Source organism: Crinia signifera, chromosome 12, assembly GCF_055691185.1.
Source record: "Crinia signifera chromosome 12, ASM5569118v1, whole genome shotgun sequence".
NCBI lineage: Eukaryota > Metazoa > Chordata > Amphibia > Anura > Myobatrachidae > Crinia > Crinia signifera.
The window spans coordinates 10156006-10175750 of NC_139228.1; the positions used below are offsets into that span (position 1 = coordinate 10156006).

At 50.9% G+C, this 19745-nt stretch overlaps 2 long non-coding RNA genes across 3 annotated transcripts in view; one reads left to right on the forward strand and one right to left on the reverse strand.

Moving 5' to 3' along the window:
- Positions 1–19745, forward strand: part of LOC146049447 (uncharacterized) — a 71681-nt gene that overhangs the window by 28292 nt on the left and 23644 nt on the right. The gene's annotated exons all lie outside the window — the stretch shown is intronic.
- LOC146050664 (uncharacterized) lies at positions 1900–10523 on the reverse strand. The gene is made up of 3 exons (XR_014466343.1): positions 10427–10523; positions 2836–2969; positions 1900–1959 (listed from the first exon to the last, which is right to left on the reverse strand). It is a non-coding gene; the product is annotated as an uncharacterized LOC146050664 (long non-coding RNA).

The following is a 19745-nucleotide window of genomic DNA, read 5'->3' on the forward strand; positions in this document are numbered from 1 at the left end:
TACTTTGCCAATTCTGCATTCTCATCTTACTGTTACTGTAAATGCTTCAGGGGGGAGGGAGGGGGGGTGCTCCGATCTCTAACTGTCATGACCGTATCATAACCTGGTAGCCAGGGCAGATTAGGGCCCCTGTACTGGAGAGACATGGCACGTCAGGATCATACCCTGGTAGCCAGGACAGATTAGGGCCCCTGTACTGGAGAGACATGGCACGTCAGGATCATACCCTGGTAGCCAGGACAGATTAGGGCCCCTGTACTGGAGAGACATGGCACAACCGGATCATACCCTGGTAGCCAGGGAAGATTAGGGCCCCTGTACTGGAGAGACATGGCACAACCGGATCATACCCTGGTAGCCAGGGAAGATTAGGGCCCCTGTACTGGAGAGACATGGCACAATCGGATCATACCCTGGTAGCCAGGACAGATTAGGGCCCCTGTACTGGAGAGACATGGCACAACAGGATCATACCCTGGTAGCCAGGACAGATTAGGGCCCCAGTACTGGAGAGACATGGCACAACCGGATCATACCCTGGTAGCCAGGACAGATTAGGGCCCCAGTACTGGAGAGACATGATAGGGCCACATTGGGAACATTTGTAGAGACTGAAGGAGGGGAGATATTTGGGATGGGGTTGCCTTTTTGCAAGCCTGGACCCTCAGACATTTGTTTCCCTCCCTACTCTACGCCATCCCCGTCACTGCCCGGTTTCTCTGGTACAGCGAGCAGCCCTGCATCGACCAAGGCCAGGACGCCACACATTGGAGGATCTCCATCACACAGAGCGTCTTGTGCCGTATAGCGTACGGGTAAGTGCGGACACATCTGTCATTTCCGAGTGAGCTTCTGCATCTAGCATGGGGGTCATTCAGCTGCCAATACAACCGATGGCGGGTGGTGCGGCTTGCCAATGCACAGACCCACAACAGCCCTAATGGTTCTCAGGTAGCATAAATCAGTAATTACTGCAGGTACATACAATTACAAGCTGGGTACACACTTATAGATCCGTCTACAGACGGATTGGGCAGAGTGTTCTCCATACACACTGCCCGATCCGTCAGGACTGACCTCATAACTGGGCGGGCACATTTCAGTGCACCCACCCACTAAGCTGACCGATGGTGTATTGATATATTGGCCATTGTGTATGCAGCTTTTACTCATAAAGAAACAACAAGAGTGTATGGTCGCTGCGTGCCTGACTGTACATAGGGCCTAATTCAGACTTCAGCTCAGGACAAATTTGTTCTCAAAATGGGCAAAACCATGCTGCACTGCAGGGGGCAGATGTAATGTGCAGAGAGGTTTATATTTGGGGGGGGGGGGTTGTGTTCAATTTGAAATCTTAATTGCAGTGTAAATATAAAGCAGCCGGTATTTACCCTGCACAGAAGCAAAATAACTCACCCAATACTAACTCTCTGCACCTGTTCCATCTGCCCCACCTGCAGCGCATCATGGTTTTGCCCATTTTGAGAACTAATTTGCCTTGCAATCAGGTCTGAGTTGGTCCCATAGGATAAGGAAGTCCCCTATCTATGTATTTACTAGGCAATATTTCAGTTCGTATACAGCAATATAAGTAACAGACATCTAGAAACCACAGTGGTATACACACGGGAGGGTCGCACCCCTGTCTGTCTGCTACACAAGTGTGTAATCCTGTTAAGGTGCCCATACACGTTACAATTATTGTATACAATATCGCATCTCATCCGATCTCAGTTTTGCGATGAGATGAGATCTAGTACAAAAAGTATGTGCAGCACATACTTTTTGTACTAGATCTCATCTCATCTGATCTCATCGCAAAACTGAGATGCGATGAGATGCGATATTGTATACAATATTGTATACAATAATTGTAACGTGTATGGGCACCTTTACTCGCCTTGTTCTCAGGACACAACACTGGCGTTCTGCCAACACCCAGGCCGCTGTGTTCTAGACCTGCAATATAAGATACACATCTCTGTAGTGTTCCATAAACATTAACATTCCATACTTAGCATGTTAAGCTGTGTACACACTGTGCAATATCGCTGGCAATATGGTTGCTGAGCGACCATATTGCCAGTGATTTGTTTGTGCTGCAGCAATAAATCGCCGGGTGCGCGCTCCCGCGTTCAGCCCCCTAATAGTCGCTGCCTTAGTTTTGTTATTTGGCCATGCTTGAACTGGTGCAAGGCATGCTGGGATGTGTAGTTCCTCAGCAGCTGGAGGAATACTTATGGCCCACCCCTGTTCTAGAAGATAATAGATGGTATTCGATTGGTTGCCCATAGCAACATCCCATCGGTAACAAAACTCCCATCTTAGTACATAACAGGTATAAAATAGGCCGTTGGAGGCTTAATGACATGGCAGCGAGACTGGCGAGGACATCTCACCCCCCACACACTATAGGGGTTACCTGTAGGACAGTGCTACAAGTAAAGGGGATGCAAGATTTCTGTGGCTACTTGGCTATAGTGTAGGGGTTTGCTCATTTTTAGAGTGCTAGTGGGCGGTCAAGATAGAGAAAATAAAAAGGTATTACCCTAAAAGTAAAGTTACCGTGTACCAAGTGTGACTCAGGGGTGAGATGAAGAGTTACAGACTTAAGGGGCCCATACACGGTCCGTTTAACGGATCCGTTTGGGACTTTATTAGCACGCATCGGATCGCATGCCTAGTGCATGCAATGCGATCCGATGCGATGCATAGCTAGTACAAAAAGTATGTGCAGCACATACTTTTTGTACCGTACTATACGATGCGCGGGAGCGCGCATCGCATAGTACTAAAGGGACGGTCCGGGAACGGACCGTCTATGGGCACCATTACCCCAGAGCACGGAGATCCCGAGGACTTGGCGTGTTATAGGTCGCTGTGTGTCTCCACCAGACAGACTCCCAGCGCTGGTGCTCGTCCTTGGTTTATAAAGCTCCCAGGGGCCGGCAACGGGGGATAAACATTCCCTGCAAAAGAAAAAGTGAAACAAGAATAAATAGGTCTGACTGAGGTCAGTGTAGTACTTTGCCAATTCTCATCTTATCCTGTATATGCTTTAGGGGGGCGTGGTGCGCCAGGTCAAGGAAAGTTTATACAACGGGGGAAACACAGATTTTAAATGTAGGGTGGATGCTCTTATCTCTAGCCGTCTGTATACATTACAGAGACAGCAGCTGGGGAGATATCACTTGGGGCCCCTGTACTGGAGAGACATGGCACATCAGGATCATACCCTGGTAGTCAGGACAGATTAGGGACCCTGTACTGGAGAGACATGGCACGTCAGGATCATACCCTGGTAGCCAGGACAGATTAGGCATACCTCCCAACAGTCCCGATTGTCAGGGCCTGTCCCGCTGTCCCACCCGCGGGCGGCAGTGTCCCACGGTGTGGGGGGCTGTTGGGAGTCCCCCCTGTCAGCTGCTAAGCAGCGGGGAATAAACGCTATGCGCACAGCGTCTATTCCCGCAGCCAGGGGGCTGGGGCCATGGCTAGAGGCTCACAGTGCATAGCGGCAAAATGGGGGCGTGGCCTCATGGGAGACCCGCGAGTATAGGCCATGCCCCCAAATTAGGCCACGCCCTCCGAAAATTTCGTCCCGACTGCTGAGCTGCAAAAGTTGGGAGGTATGGATTAGGGCCCCTGTACTGGAGAGACATGGCACGACCGGATCATACCCTGGTAGCCAGGACAGATTAGGGCCCCAGTACTGGAGAGACATGGCACAACAGGATCATACCCTGGTAGCCAGGGCAGATTAGGGCCCCTGTACTGGAGAGACATGGCACGTCAGGATCATACCCTGGTAACCAGGACAGATTAGGGCCCCAGTACTGGAGAGACATGGCACAACCGTATCATACCCTGGTAGTCAGGACAGATTAGGGCCCCAGTACTGGAGAGACATGGCAAGTCAGGATCATACCCTGGTAGCCAGGACAGATTAGGGCCCCTGTACTGGAGACACATGGCACGACCGTATCATACCCTGGTAGCCAGGACAGATTAGGGCCCCTGTACTGGAGAGACATGGCACAACTGTATCATACCCTGGTAGCCAGGACAGATTAGGGCCCCTGTACTGGAGAGACATGGCACAACAGGATCATACCCTGGTAGCCAGGACCGATTAGGGCCCCTGTACTGGAGAGACATGGCACAACAGGATCATACCCTGGTAGCCAGGGCAGATTAGGGCCCCAGTACTGGAGAGACATGGCACAACCGGATCATACCCTGGTAACCAGGACAGATTAGGGCCCCTGTACTGGAGAGACATGGCACAACTGTATCATACCCTGGTAGCCAGGACAGATTAGGGCCCCTGTACTGGAGAGACATGGCACAACAGGATCATACCCTGGTAGCCAGGACCGATTAGGGCCCCTGTACTGGAGAGACATGGCACAACAGGATCATACCCTGGTAGCCAGGGCAGATTAGGGCCCCAGTACTGGAGAGACATGGCACAACCGGATCATACCCTGGTAGCCAGGACAGATTATGGCCCCAGTACTGGAGAGACATGGCACAACCGGATCATACCCTGGTAGTCAGGACAGATTAGGGCCCCAGTACTGGAGAGACATGGCATGTCAGGATCATACCCTTGTAGCCAGGACAGATTAGGGCCCCTGTACTGGAGACACATGGCACGACCGTATCATACCCTGGTAGCCAGGACAGATTAGGGCCCCTGTACTGGAGAGACATGGCACAACCGTATCATACCCTGGTAGCCAGGACAGATTAGGGCCCCTGTACTGGAGAGACATGGCACAACTGTATCATACCCTGGTAGCCAGGACAGATTAGGGCCCCTGTACTGGAGAGACATGGCACAACAGGATCCTACCCTGGTAACCAGGACAGATTAGGGCCCATGTACTGGAGAGACATGGCACAACAGGATCCTAAAAGAAGGATGACTATCTAACTCTTCTTTGAAAAGAAAAATTCTCACTTGAAAGAGAAAAAGATTAAAATGTCCGCAAATGCCAGTTTTTGCTCTGCTATGAATGAGTCAGAGCATAAATTGGTCAGGCATGCAGTTAACGTTACTGGTCATAGGCATTCCTTTTGTAACGCTGCCTATTTATTGAGGCGTTGTGTAACCGTGATTACTCACTCCCTCTGATTATTTTTCAGGGCAAGTGCTGACAATTTTATTGTGACTAATAGTGGAATATATGTCCTATTGTGGTCACTGTCAGGTTGCTCCTTGTGTTCAACGCTTGTGGTTATGTATTGATGGTCTAATAGGTCTAAGTATTTGAACCATTAGTTTAATTATTCGCTGTGCAACGGACAATCAAAATAGCCATGTGGGAGTCTTGGCTCGCATTCATTAAAGGAATCTCACACACAGATGGAAATATTCCCCTGCAGTAGGTTTCTCCTTGGCATCATGTCATGACCAACCATGCGTGTACCATACCAGGTGTTCACCAGGGACTTGGCCTCTGATTACTTGTCTGGCCCCCTATATATATTCTATTGTTATATAGAAGTATTTAGGGGTATACAGGTACACTGTGTGTTGTAGTCACCGTTATACGATGTCAGGTTGACTGCTGTGGGGAAAAAATAGAACACTTCTGCTGTCGGGTCAGATATATGTCATCCCTGATGCGTCTAGCAGTGCAGGGGAACTATTCATATAACCTGGCCAGATGAGAGAGTGTTGAAGAGATCACAGTTTACTGGAGTATAGTCGGGTTGCTTGTGTACCAAGGCTTCTGCTTTTGAGGATCTGTATTAATACATCGAATCCCCAATGAGAGAGCCTGTTGCTGGTCACCTGCTGATCCCGGGAATTATTAGATACTCTCAAACAGTGCACATACATACATGGGTAATTTTTTTGGGTATATTCCCAGTGTGCACATAGATTTTTTAGTAAACTTAATCGTTTGTCATAACAGTCTTTTACCACAATAATACGTATTCCTTATTTGAAGCTGCCTTATAACTCCTCTGTGCACATAAAAAGATGATTAGATCGATGTCACCACCTTTTGGAGATCAAACAGCACCTGTAATAAAACGCTCTGCATACATACGTTGTACTGATTAGTGCTATAGCCTTATAGCCACCTGTATCATATACATCTATTCACTGCTGGGCTATCACACTACACAGATAGCTCCACTGTGTCAGGCTACAGCCTGTGATCCCCTACCAACTACTGCTATTTGATTGCAGCTGTTAGGGTAGATTTAACATACAAGGTTGGTTACTTACAGCGCATACACATCACGAGATGATTGGATCAATATTGCCACTTTAAGAAATAAAGCAGCACCAGAAGTCAAATACTCCGTATATGTCAATTTGCACAGAAATGGTACACAGATAGCTCCACTGTGTCAGGCTACAGCCTGTGATCCCCTACCAACTACTGCTATTTGATTGCAGCTGTTAGGGTAGATTTACATACAAGGTTGGTTACTTGCAGCGCATACACATCATGAGATGATTGGATCAATATTGACACTTTAAGAAATAAAGCAGCACCAGAAGTCAAATACTCTGTATATGTCAATTTGCACAGAAATGGTACACAGATAGCTCCACTGTGTCAGGCTACAGCCTGTGATCCCCTACCAACTACTGCTACTTGATTGCAGCTGTTAGGGTAGATTTACATACAAGGTTGGTTACTTGCAGCGCATACACATCATGAGATGATTGGATCAATATTGCCACTTTAAGAAATAAAGCAGCACCAGAAGTCAAATACTCTGTATATGTCAATTTGCACAGAAATGGTGCTATAACCATACAGCCACCTGTGCCATATACAGATATCCACCACTGGGCTGTCACATCAAACAGTTAGCATCGCTGTATTCAGGCTACAACCTGTAGTCTCCTATCAAATATCGCTGTTTGACATCAGCTGTTTGGGGCAAATTCACACAAAAAAAACTAATTATCTACAGAGCGAAAGAGGTGCTGTGTACACATGGATATGGTGTGCATATACCACCAGGATATTATCTAACCACAAGCATATAAACGATTCCTGCCTCAGAATGTCTACTGACTCTGTAATCAGAGATCAGTTGCGTGGTACCTGACCCGGCAGGCTGGATAGCCGTGTCGGGAGGGGGTCCGAGGTAGCCGGCTGTTCAGTTCACATCAAGAGGTGTAGCGTCTGTTATACGCTACTGGCATGTCACTCTAAGCCTGGCAGCCGGAGTTCAGGACAAACGGAGGGAGTTAAGCCTGCGGAGGACGCGGAAACATGTTTCGCCGGTAGGCTTCGTCAGTCCAGCGCCATTTTTTATTTTTCTTTTCAAAGAAGAGTTAGATAGTCATCCTTCTTTTAGGTAAAGTCTTAATAAAAGTTACGTTTTAATGAATCAATACTACATTACATAATCATATACAAAGAGTGCGCCCAAAAAGCACATTTTGCTTTTTTGTGACCTGCGTCTTTGCAAGTCAATCCCCTTCTATTCAGTTGTATTCTCTGAATGTTTGGGCGCACCACCAATTGATGACTAGGAGATTTTTCGTCAATAGTTTCAAATATTGGTCTTTCAAATTAGTCTAACATAATTACTTGATATGAACCATAGTCTGTGCGGATCCACCCTCCACTTACATTACAACAGGATCCTACCCTGGTAGCCAGGACAGATTAGGGCCCCTGTACTGGAGAGACATGGCACAACAGGATCATACCCTGGTAGCCAGGACAGATTAGGGCCCCTGTACTGGAGAGACATGGCACGTCAGGATCATACCCTGGTAGCCAGGACAGATTAGGGCCCCTGTACTGGAGAGACATGGCACAACAGGATCATACCCTGGTATCCAGGGCAGATTAGGGCCCCTGTACTGGAGAGACATGGCACAACAGGATCATACCCTGGTATCCAGGGCAGATTAGGGCCCCTGTACTGGAGAGACATGGCACAACAGCAGATTAGGGCCCCAATACTGGAGAGACATGGCACAACCGTATCATACCCTGGTAGCCAGGACAGATTAGGGCCCCTGTACTGGAGAGACATGGCACAACCGTATCATACCCTGGTAGCCAGGACAGATTAGGGCCCCTGTACTGGAGAGACATGGCACAACAGGATCATACCCTGGTAGCCAGGACAGATTAGGGCCCCAGTACTGGAGAGACATGGCACGTCAGGATCATACCCTGGTAGCCAGGACAGATTAGGGCCCCAGTACTGGAGAGACAGGGCACAACCGTATCATACCCTGGTAGCCAGGACAGATCAGGGCCCCTGTACTGGAGAGACATGATAGAGCCACATTGGGAACATTTGTAGAGACTGAAGAAGGGGAGATATTTGGGATGGGGTTGCCTTTTTGCAAGCCTGGACCCTCAGACATTTGTTTCCCTCCCTACTCTACCCTCCTATGTGTCCGTGATCAGGCCTCATGGTGATCTGCAGAGTGGGCCTCATCCTACGCAGCTAGTTCAGAACCAGCATTTCAGATTGGACTGTGCTCCTGGAGCAGGTCACCAGGCGGGATGCAGGGAGATATGGCTGGCTGGTGAGAATGAAGGCCCTGTCGGACATAGCAGCAATCCCGGGTGCTTGTCATGTTGCTGCCGTCCGCACTGCTGTGTGTAATAGCTGCCAAGGCACCATAGCTACAGAGACACTGCCCAAAAAGGTTGGCATCCAGCAAAAACATGGGTTTTAGCTGAGGTGAAAAACTCCGGTCTGAGCAGTAAAATTCCCGAGGCGTAGAAAGACTTAGCCATTAATGCATCACCGGGGCCGGAGAGTTCTACACTTCATGTTTTTGCTGACATGGAGCGCATTGGGATGGAAGCAGAGTGGAGGAGGAGAAGAGGGTTCTTTGGAGGGGGTGTGGTCTGTTGAGGGGGCGGGGTCCCCACTAGCGCCGGATTAGGAGTTGGATGCAGTTGTGGGCTTTGCGCCTGCTGCAGTTCATGATAATGTCACTACAAAGCCTTTCCCTAGTGTACATCCATGTGTCCGAATAAAGGACCGAGATGTCCGCTGTCAGTGCCTACAGATGCTGCAATCACGCCTTTTTCATCTTCAGACACCACCATTGGAACTTCACCAGCCATGTGCTAGATGCCAGTCTGAGGATGTCCAGCATAGTGAGCAATGCAGCCACTGTCAGCAACACACCCATACTACGTTACATCTGTAACGCACAACACTGTTCTAGTATCAGTGCACTCCCTCATATCTGTGATGAAACTGTTCAATAGTCGGAGGCAGCAATCGATAATTGTCAGTTATGGTCCTGTGGCTCTTAGTTTGTCCTGTTGTGAACAAGGAAGATTAGAATTCTGGGCGCTAACACATTTAATTGGGTAGAGAACATGGCAAGCGATGGTATGCGATGCGATGGCAGGCAATGTTCTACAATTTAAAAAATTGTATACCATCGCATTGTATGCCATTGTATCGCATATACAATTTAAAATTGTATAAGCACCCTAATGGGTTTTTCAATGTTAAAAGTGCCCCCTATAACATAATTAAACGTGATGGGTGCTTATTATGTTAAAAGCACCCCCATGCCACCCCCACTATCAATGCCAACCCGAAGCGTGGCGAGTGCAGCGAGCCTGCGAGGGGCGGTGGTACGCGTCCTCCGACCTTTTCATACCCCCACTATCCACGTCAGCGTGGATAGTGGGGGTATGAAAAGGTCGGAGGACGCTACCCCCACTATGGTGTTCATAGTGGGGGGTGCATTTAACATTGTTAGCCCCCATTAGGGGGCTTATACAATTTAAAATCGCATCGCATCACTGTGCATCGGGTGTATGCGATTATATGTCGTACGACTTAATATCGTGGGCGCCGTGATAATACACAAGTACCAATAAGTGCTCCTGTGCACCTGCTGGGGGACTTGGGAAATGTGTCAGTGAGTAACGAGTACACCTGTGCACCTGCTGGGGGACCTGGGAAATGTGTCAGTGAGTAACGAGTACACCTGTGCTCCTGCTGGGGGACCTGGGAAATGTGTCAGTGAGTAACGAGTACACCTGTGCACCTGCTGGGGGACCTGGGAAATGTGTCAGTGAGTGACGACTACACCTGTGCACCTGCTGGGGGACCTGGGAAATGTGTCAGTGAGTGACGAGTACACCTGTGCACCTGCTGGGGGACCTGGGAAATGTGTCAGTGAGTGACGAGTACACCTGTGCACCTGCTGGGGGACCTGGGAAATGTGTCAGTGAGTGACGAGTACACCTGTGCACCTGCTGGGGGACCTGGGAAATGTGTCAGTGAGTGACGAGTACACCTGTGCACCTGCTGGGGGACCTGGGAAATGTGGGGTACAAGGAATCCGTTCATTGCTTAACAAAAATGTTTTGGAGCTTCTCCTCCCTAGTACAGATCTAGATAAATGCAAGTAATAGTTTTGAGCCAAACATTAAATCTTACAAACCTCACCCCCGTTCCTCAATATACGCAGGTTCCTACAGAAGTAACAGAACGCCACTGCCATGCAGCTAGACCTCACGTGCACTCAACTGCCAGGTATGAAGGCTGGTGTTATAAGCACACCTGATTGGCCTGTATTAGGCTGCTTGGGCAGCAGCTGCGGCGGCAGCATTAGGCAATTAGTGTAACCAGAATATCACAGGTATATCCCATGCTGCACAAAGGTAACACTAGGGCAGTGTACAGCTTGCAGGACAGTTATCAGGGTGTGTACTCTGGTCACCAGGCAGCACTGGGGCAGTGTACAGCTTTCAGGACAGTTATTAGGGTGTGTACTCTGGTCACCAGGCAGTACTGGGACAGTGTACGGCTAGGAGGATAGTTATTAGGGTGTACTCTGGTCACCAGACAGCACTGGGGCAGTGTACGGCTTGGAGGACAGTTATTAGGGTGTGTACTCTGGTCATCAGGCAGCACTGAGGCAGTGTATGGCTAGGAGGGCAGTTATTAGGGTGTACTCTGGTCGCCAGACAGCACTGGGACAGTGTACGGCTTGGAGGACAGTTAGTAGGGTGTGTACTCTGGTCACCAGGCAGCACTGGGACAGTATACGGCTAGGAGGACAGTTATTAGGGTGTGTACTATGGTCACCAGGCAGCACTGGGGCAGTGTATGGCTAGGAGGACAGTTATATTAGGGTGTGTACTCTGGTCACCAGGCAGCACTGAGGCAGTGTATGGCTAGGAGGGCAGTTATTAGGGCGTACTCTGGTCGCCAGACAGCACTGAGGCAGTGTACGGCTTGGAGGACAGTTATTAGGGTGTACTCTGGTCGCCAGACAGCACTGGGGCAGTGTACGGCTTGGAGGACAGTTATTAGGGTGTACTCTGGTCGCCAGACAGCACTGGGGCAGTGTACGGCTTGGAGGACAGTTATTAGGGTGTACTATGTTCACCTGGCAGCACTGGGGCAGTGTACGGCTTGGAGGACAGTTATTAGGGTGTACTCTGGTCGCCAGACAGCACTGGGGCAGTGTACGGCTTGGAGGACAGTTATTAGGGTGTACTCTGGTCGCCAGACAGCACTGGGGCAGTGTACGGCTTGGAGGACAGTTATTAGGGTGTACTATGTTCACCTGGCAGCCCTGGGGCAGTGTACGTGTCACACCAGGGGTCTGAGTCGCACAGACTGAGACCTCTGGTGGGGACCTGGACCGGTACCTGAACCGGGGAGGTTGTAGAGGACCCTTTCGCATGTGATGCGAGACAGTGCACCCAGAGCCAGTAATCAGACAGAGGTAAAAGTACAACCAGATTTATTATGCAGATGGTTGTCACGGTACAGGCAGTAAAGTATGCAATGATGGAATATATACAGTCACTGTAGATAGCAATACTTTACAGCTGGATGGAATGATGGAATTGATGGTGGAACATCGGATCCGGAATATCGGATTGAAGATGGAACTGTGGGTCCGGAATGACGGACTGTAGTTGAGACTGTAGGTCCGGAACAACGGACGGAAGCTGTAGACTGTGGGTCCGGAATATCGGACTTCAGGGCCGATGGTGGAACATCGAATAGGACCAAGGTCCTGGAGCTAGGCTTGGATTGCTGGGCAGCAGATAGTGGATCACGGAGATGGAACACCCGGACTTCTCAGGAGATGGAATACCTGGAACACACTGCAGCAATGGAGAACATGCACCAGCAGGTAACACTTGCATAGACAAATGACAACTGAAGCACTAGCATTGATCTGAGAGCTCCCAGCATACTTATACCCACTGTGTGGCCAGGATTGGCCGGGCAGGTATGACAGGGAGATCAGATCAAACAGGATTGGACAGGAATGACATGTGACTGGGAAAACATGGCAGCCCCCATGTCAGGCTATGGCGGGAAAGACTGTTTGTATGCACCATGCTCGTGGCCGGGAGCAATGGCGGCGGACAGGCGGATTGCCGAGCACTGGACACTGTCTCTGTGGGTGGAGGAAGCGGTGCACCGCGCAGCCGCAGACTCAGCAGCGCTGAGAGGACTGGAGGATGGCAGCGATGATGGCGCACGGCGGCCAGGACGCCGGCTGTGACGAGATCTGAAGCGCAAGATGAGCCTGCGGAGGCACTTAGCCGGTAAGATGACCTGACGTAATACCCGGATCGTGACAGTACGGCTAGGAGGATAGTTATTAGGGTGTGTACTCTGGTCACCAGGCAGGACTGAGGCAGTGTACAGCTAGGAGGACAGTTAGTAGGGTGTGTACTCTGGTCGCCAGACAGCACTGGGGCAGTGTACGGCTAGGAGGATAGTTATTAGGGGGTGTACTCTGGTCACCAGGCAGGACTGAGGCAGTGTACGGCTAGGAGGACAGTTATACCCCTTTTACACCGCCGAAAAATCCGGGTCAGCGGCGGGTCAGACCCGGATCCTCGGCGGTGTAAATGGGGGGTATCCGTGTCCATTTACACGGGTCCTCTACCCAGGTCCTGGGTAGAACCCGGATGGGACCCGTGTAAATGGCGGTGTAAATGGTCCCGCTGCGGGTGCAGCGCTGGGGAAGCTGTCCCCAGGTGCTGCGGGAGGAGGGGGTTCCCTGCGGCTACTGAGGGGAGATGGGGTACCTGTCAGCGGCCAGCCTGACACGGCGCTGCCACTGCTGTATCTCCCCCCGGCGGCCGGTCCTTGCGGCGGATGGACAGTCAGTGTCGGCGGTCCCTCTGGCGCAGGGGAGAGGGGGGAAGCTGTCCCCGGGTGCTGTGAGGAGTAGGGGGGTCCCTGCGGCTGCTGAGGGAAGAGGGGGTACCTGTCAGCCTGACACTATGATTGCCGGCGCTGCCGCTGCTGTATCTCCCCCCGGCGGCCGGTCCTTGCGGCGGATGGACAGTCAGTGTCGGCGGTCCCTCTGGCGCAGGGGAAATAGTACTATTTCCCCTGCGCCAGAGGGACCGCGGTGCCGACACTGACTGTCCATCCGCCGCAAGGACCGGCCGCCAGGGGGAAATACAGCAGCGGCAGTGCCGGCAATCATAGTGTCAGGCTGACAGGTACCCCCTCTCCCCTCAGCAGCCGCAGGGACCCCCCTACTCCTCACAGCACCCGGGGACAGCTTCCCCCCTCTACCCCCACAGCACCCGGGGACAGCTTCCCCCCTCTACCCTCACTGCACCCGGGGACAGCTTCCCCCCTCTACCCCCTCCAAGCTATATAGATAGATCTATATAGATCTATCTATATAGATATATAGATATATCTATATATATATATATATATATGTATATAGATATATCTATATAGATATATATATCTATATAGATATATATACATATATATATATATATATATATATATATATATATATATACATAGATATATATATATATCTATAGATATATATATATATATATCTATATATATATATATATATATATATATATATATATAGATATCCATAGATATATATATAGATATATGTCTATAGATATCTATATATATATATATATATATATATATATATATATATATATATATATATACTGTATCTCAACAAGGAAAGGCAGGGCTGACCCAGGTCCAGTGTAAATGGTGCAGACCCAGGTCCGACCCAGGTCGAAGTGCTGTGTAAATGCAGTATAAAGCAGGGTCAGACCCTGGAAACTCCAGGGTTTTTGGTGTAAAAGGGGTATTAGTAGGGTGTGTACTTTGGTCACCAGGCAGCACTGGGGCAGTGTACGGCTAGGAGGATAGTTATTAGGGTGTGTACTCTGGTCACCAGGCAGCACTGGGGCAGTGTACGGCTAGGAGGATAGTTATTAGGGTGTGTACTCTGGTCACCAGGCAGCACTGGGGCAGTGTACGGCTAGGAGGATAGTTATTAGGGTGTGTACTCTGGTCGCCAGGCAGCACTGGGACAGTGTACGGCTAGGAGGACAGTAATTAATGTGTGTACTATGTTCACCAGGCAGCACTGGGACAGTCTACGGCTGGGAGGATAGTTATTAGGGTGTACTCTGGTCACCACACAGCACTCGGGCAGTGTACGGCTAGGAGGACAGTTATTAGGGTGTGTACTATGGTCGCCAGGCAGCGGTATCCGGACTATTGTTAGACAGCACTTACATAGACAGCCATTACATCGACACCATTAGTTCGACAGCTCAATAGGTCGACATGCTTTTAGGTCGACATACCATTAGGTCGACAGCTCATTAGGTCGACATGTTTTTAGGTCGACACTGCCATTAGGTCGACAGTGTCTATGTCGACAGTCAAAAGGTCGACATGGTTTTTTTCACTGTTTTTTGAGCCGACATGTGCCGACAGGCGGTATTTCATGCCCTACTATCCACTAGGGTGTGGAGGGAGAATAAAATAGTGTGCCGAGCGCAGCGAGGCACCGTGCCCGAAGCGAGCGATGCGAGGGGCTGCGGTTCACTTCAAACTGTGTCCATGTCGACTGTGTCGACATTTCGGCCAAAAAACAGTGAAAAAAACCATGTCGACCTTTTGACTGTCGACATAGACACTGTCGACCTAATGAGCTGTCGACCTAATGACATGTCGACCTAATGGTATGTCGACCTAAAAGCATGTCGACCTATTGAGCTGTCGAACTAATGGTGACGATGTAATGGCTGTCTAACATTGGTCCCACATCCCCAGGCAGCACTGAGGCAGTGTATGGCTAGGAGGACAGCTATTAGGTTGTGTACTCTGGTCACCAGGCAGCACTGGGGCAGTGTACGGCTAGGAGGACAGTTATTAGGGTGTGTACTATGGTCACCAGGCAGCACTGGGGCAGTGTATGGCTAGGAGGACAGTTAGTAGGGTGTGTACTCTGGTCACCAGGCAGCACTGAGGCAGTGTATGGCTAGGAGGACAGTTATTAGGGTGTGTTCTATAGTCACCAGGCAGCACTGAGGCAGAAGTATGGCTAGGAGGACAGTTAGTAGGGTGTGTACTTTGGTCACCACGCAGCACTGGGGCAGTGTATGGCTAGGAGGACAGTTAGTAGGGTGTGTACTTTGGTCACCAGGCAGCACTGGGGCAGTGTATGGCTAGGAGGACAGTTAGTAGGATGTGTACTCTGGTCACCAGGCAGCACTGGGGCAGTGTATGGCTAGGAGGACAGTTAGTAGGGTGTGTACTCTGGTCGCCAGGCAGCACTGGGGCAGTGTACCGCTAGGAGGACAGTTAGTAGGGTGTGTACTTTGGTCACCGGGCAGCACTGAGGCAGTGTATGGCTAGGAGGACAGTTAGTAGGGTGTGTACTTTGGTCACCAGGCAGCACTGGGGCAGTGTATGGCTAGGAGGACAGTTAGTAGGGTGTGTACTCTGGTCGCCAGGCAGCACTGGGGCAGTGTACGGCTAGGAGGACAGTTAGTAGGGTGTGTACTGTGGTCACCAGGCAGCACTGGGGCAGTGTACGGCTAGGAGGACAGTTAGTAGGGTGTGTACTGTGGTCACCAGGCAGCACTGGGGCAGTGTACGGCTAGGAGGACAGTTAGTAGGGTGTGTACTTTGGTCACTAGGCAGCACTGGGGCAGTGTACCGCTAGGAGGACAGTTAGTAGGGTGTGTACTTTGGTCACCAGGCAGCACTGAGGCAGTGTATGGCTAGGAGGACAGTTAGTAGGGTGTGTACTTTGGTCACCAGGCAGCACTGAGGCAGTGTATGGCTAGGACGACAGTTCTTAGGGTGTGTACTATAGTCACCAGGCAGCACTGAGGCAGAAGTATGGCTAGGAGGACAGTTAGTAGGGTGTGTACTTTGGTCACCAGGCAGCACTGGGGCAGTGTATGGCTAGGAGGACAGTTAGTAGGGTGTGTACTGTGGTCACCAGGCAGCACTGGGGCAGTGTATGGCTAGGAGGACAGTTAGTCGGGTGTGTACTCTGGTCGCCAGGCAGCACTGGGGCAGTGTACGGCTAGGAGGACAGTTAGTAGGGTGTGTACTGTGGTCACCAGGCAGCACTGAGGCAGTGTATGGCTAGGAGGACAGTTAGTAGGGTGTGTACTTTGGTCACCAGGCAGCACTGGGACACAGCATCGGATCACTGCGGCACCATCAGGTGGCTTACGGCACCCATGGGGATGCTAAAGACGCCCATCGCAGAGGCCATAATATCTCCATCCTACAGCGGAGATCCCTGGCTTCTGTCCTGTGCCAAATAGTACTTGGTGCTACTACTGTGAGAGAACCAGGAGGGGATTGCAGCCATCATCTCCAGTGCATGATGGGAACTCTGGCTGTGCGTACACACCTTTCATGTTTCACAAACCGCGTCTGTGCAAAATATATTGGGTGAGATTTAACAGGATGAGAGATGCAGATAGTGAGAGATTTGGTAAAATTCCTCCTGTTTTTTTTAAAGCGAAAATCATTTACACTGCAAATCCAGTTTGATTTTGCAGTGTAAATGATTGCCGCTTTAAAAAAACTGATGAGCCCCCTTCCATGGCAGACAGAGCGTAGGTAAAATCCGCTCCACCTTCCCCTTTCATGTGTTACTATGCATTGTAGATGAATAGATGGTACATACATGGCTGGATAGTAACAATAGTATGTAATATACCCCAACATCTCGGACAGCCCAGTGGCATCTCATAGAGGTTCTCCAGCTAACTGTGGGTACACCTCCACCCAGGGGAGAGCAGGTGTTCGTCACCTGGTGGATGTGGTGCAGCAGCAGAGGGTACACCTTCACCCAGGGGAGAGCAGATGTCCTTCACCTGGCAGAGGTGGGGCAACAGAGGGTACATCTTCCCCCGGGGGAGAGCAGGTATCCTTCACCTGGCAGAGGTGGGGCAGCAGCAGAGGGTACATCTCCACCCAGGGGAGTGCAGGTGTCCTTCACCTGGCGGAGGTGGGGCAGCAGCAGAGGGTACACCTCCACCCAGGGGAGAGCAGGTGTCCTTCACCTGGCGGAGGTGGGGCAGCAGAAATGGGTATATCTCCACCCAGGGGAGAGCAGGCTTTCGTCACCTGGCGGAGATGGGGCAGCAGCAGAGGGTACACCTTCACCCAGGGGAGAGCAGGTGTACTTCACCTTGCGGAGGTGGGGCAGCATCAGAGGATACACCTCCATCCATATGAGAGCAGGTGTCCTTCACCTGGCAGAGGTGGGGCAGCAGCAGAGGGTACACCTCCACCCAGGGCAGAGCAAGTATCCTTCACCTGGCAGAAGTGGGGCAGCAAAGGATACACCTCCACCCACAGGAGAGCAGGTGTCCTTCACCTGGTGGAGGTGGGGCAGCAGCAGATTGTACATCTCCACCTAGGGAAGAGCAGGTGTCCTTCACCTGGTGGAGGTGGGGCAGCAACAGAGGGTACATCTCCACCCAGGGGAGAGCAGGTGTCCTTCACCTGGCGGAGGTGGGGCAGCAGCAGAGGATACACCTCCATCCACATGAGAGCAGGTGTCCTTCACCTGGCAGAGGTGGAGCAGCAGAGGTTATATTTCCACCCACGGGAGAGCAATTGTCCTTCACCTGGCATGGGTGGGGCAGCAAAGGATACACCTCCACCCACGGGAGAGCAGGTGTACTTTACCTGGCAGAGGTGATGGGCATCTGTGCAGAAGGAACAGTTATCAAAGGTTGGGGGACAAGGTAGAGAGGCCCGGCCAATCACACGTCAGGAGGAGAGTTTATGTAAGTACTGGCACCTGTTGTCATAGGAAGAAAAGGACTGAATATGTAAGTACTGGCACCTGTTGTCATAGGAAGAAAAGGACTGAAGGTGTATTATCAGGGCGGCCGCAAATCGCATGCAAAAATCGGATGCAATTTAGCGGCCGAAAATTTTGGCCGGTTTTCCGGCCGATTTGCATGCTATTCCATCATTGCACACCCCCACTATCCAAGTCAGCCCGATGCGTGGCGAGCGGACGCGGTACGCGTCCTCCCGAACGGTTCATACCCCCACTATCCACGTCGGCGTGGAGTTGATTTTATAAAGTGTGGCTAACGCAGCGAGCCACCGAGCCTGAAGCGTGGCGAGCGCAGCGCGCGTATACCGATCCCGAAGTGGGGCGAGCGCACACGGATTACTTGACGTGTATTCTGCGTCCCCTCGCCACGCTTCGGGATCGTTTTCGGCGTTCGCTCGTCACGCTTCGGGCTCGGTGGCTCACTGCGATCGCCGCGCTTTATAAAATCAACTCCACACCGCAATGGATAGTGGGGGTATGAACAGGTCAGGAGGACGCGTCCACTCGCCACGCTTCGGGCTGAGGGATAATGGGGGTGGGTACTTGTTTCCTAACACGGCGCCCCCGATTTTCATCATATCGCATTGCATGCAATATAGCGGCATGCGATTTGATTCGATTTTTAATTGTACAAGCACCCTGATGGGTGCTTACAATGTTAAATGCACCCCCATTGTCAATGCCACCCCCACTATCAACGCCGTCCTGAAGCGTGGCGAGCCTGCGAGGGGCGGTGGTACGCATCCTCCGACCATACCCCCACTATCCACGTCGGGGTGGAGTTGATTTTAGATAGTGTGGCGAGGACAGCGAGACACCGAGCCCGAAGTGTGGCGAGCGGACGCGGAATACATGTAAAGTAATCCGCGTCCCCACGCGGGGCTCGCTGCGCTCGACACGCTTTGGGCTCAGTGCCTCGCTGCGCTCGCCACACTATCTAATATCAACTCCACGCGACGTGGATAGTGGGGGTATGAAAAGGTCAGAGGACTCGTACCGCCGCCCCTTGCGGGTTCGCTGCGCTTCGGTTTGTTGTTGACAATGGGGGTGCATTTAACATTGTAAGCACCCATAAGGGTGCTTGTACAATTAAAAATCGAATCAGATCGCATCGCATGCCACTTGCTGGCACGCAGTGCTATGCGGTATTTAATTGTACAATCAGGGGCATTTTCCCGAAAATCGCATTGCATCACATACCATGGCATATGTTATGCCATGGTATGCGATGGGTGCCATGCTAGGAAACAAGTACCTGGGGGTGTGCAAGGATGGAATAGCATACAAATCAAATCGCCCGAAAATCGGCCACTAAATCGCATTGCGGATCGAATCTGCTGCAAATCGGCCGATAAATCGTATGCGATATCGTATTCGATTTACATTAAATCGGGCGCCCTGATAATACACAAGTACCGGCCTGAACATAAGAGACAGGAAGCACCAATCAGAGAGCTGCCCAGGTGCAATGATGCTGACAGGAGGGTAGCTGATCATTAGTATCACCCTTACCATGTGTATGTATGCCCACACTAACAAAACTGCCTCTATACTGTACTGTGTGCCCACATCCGCCCATGCATGAAGCATGTATTGCCACGTAGTTACATCA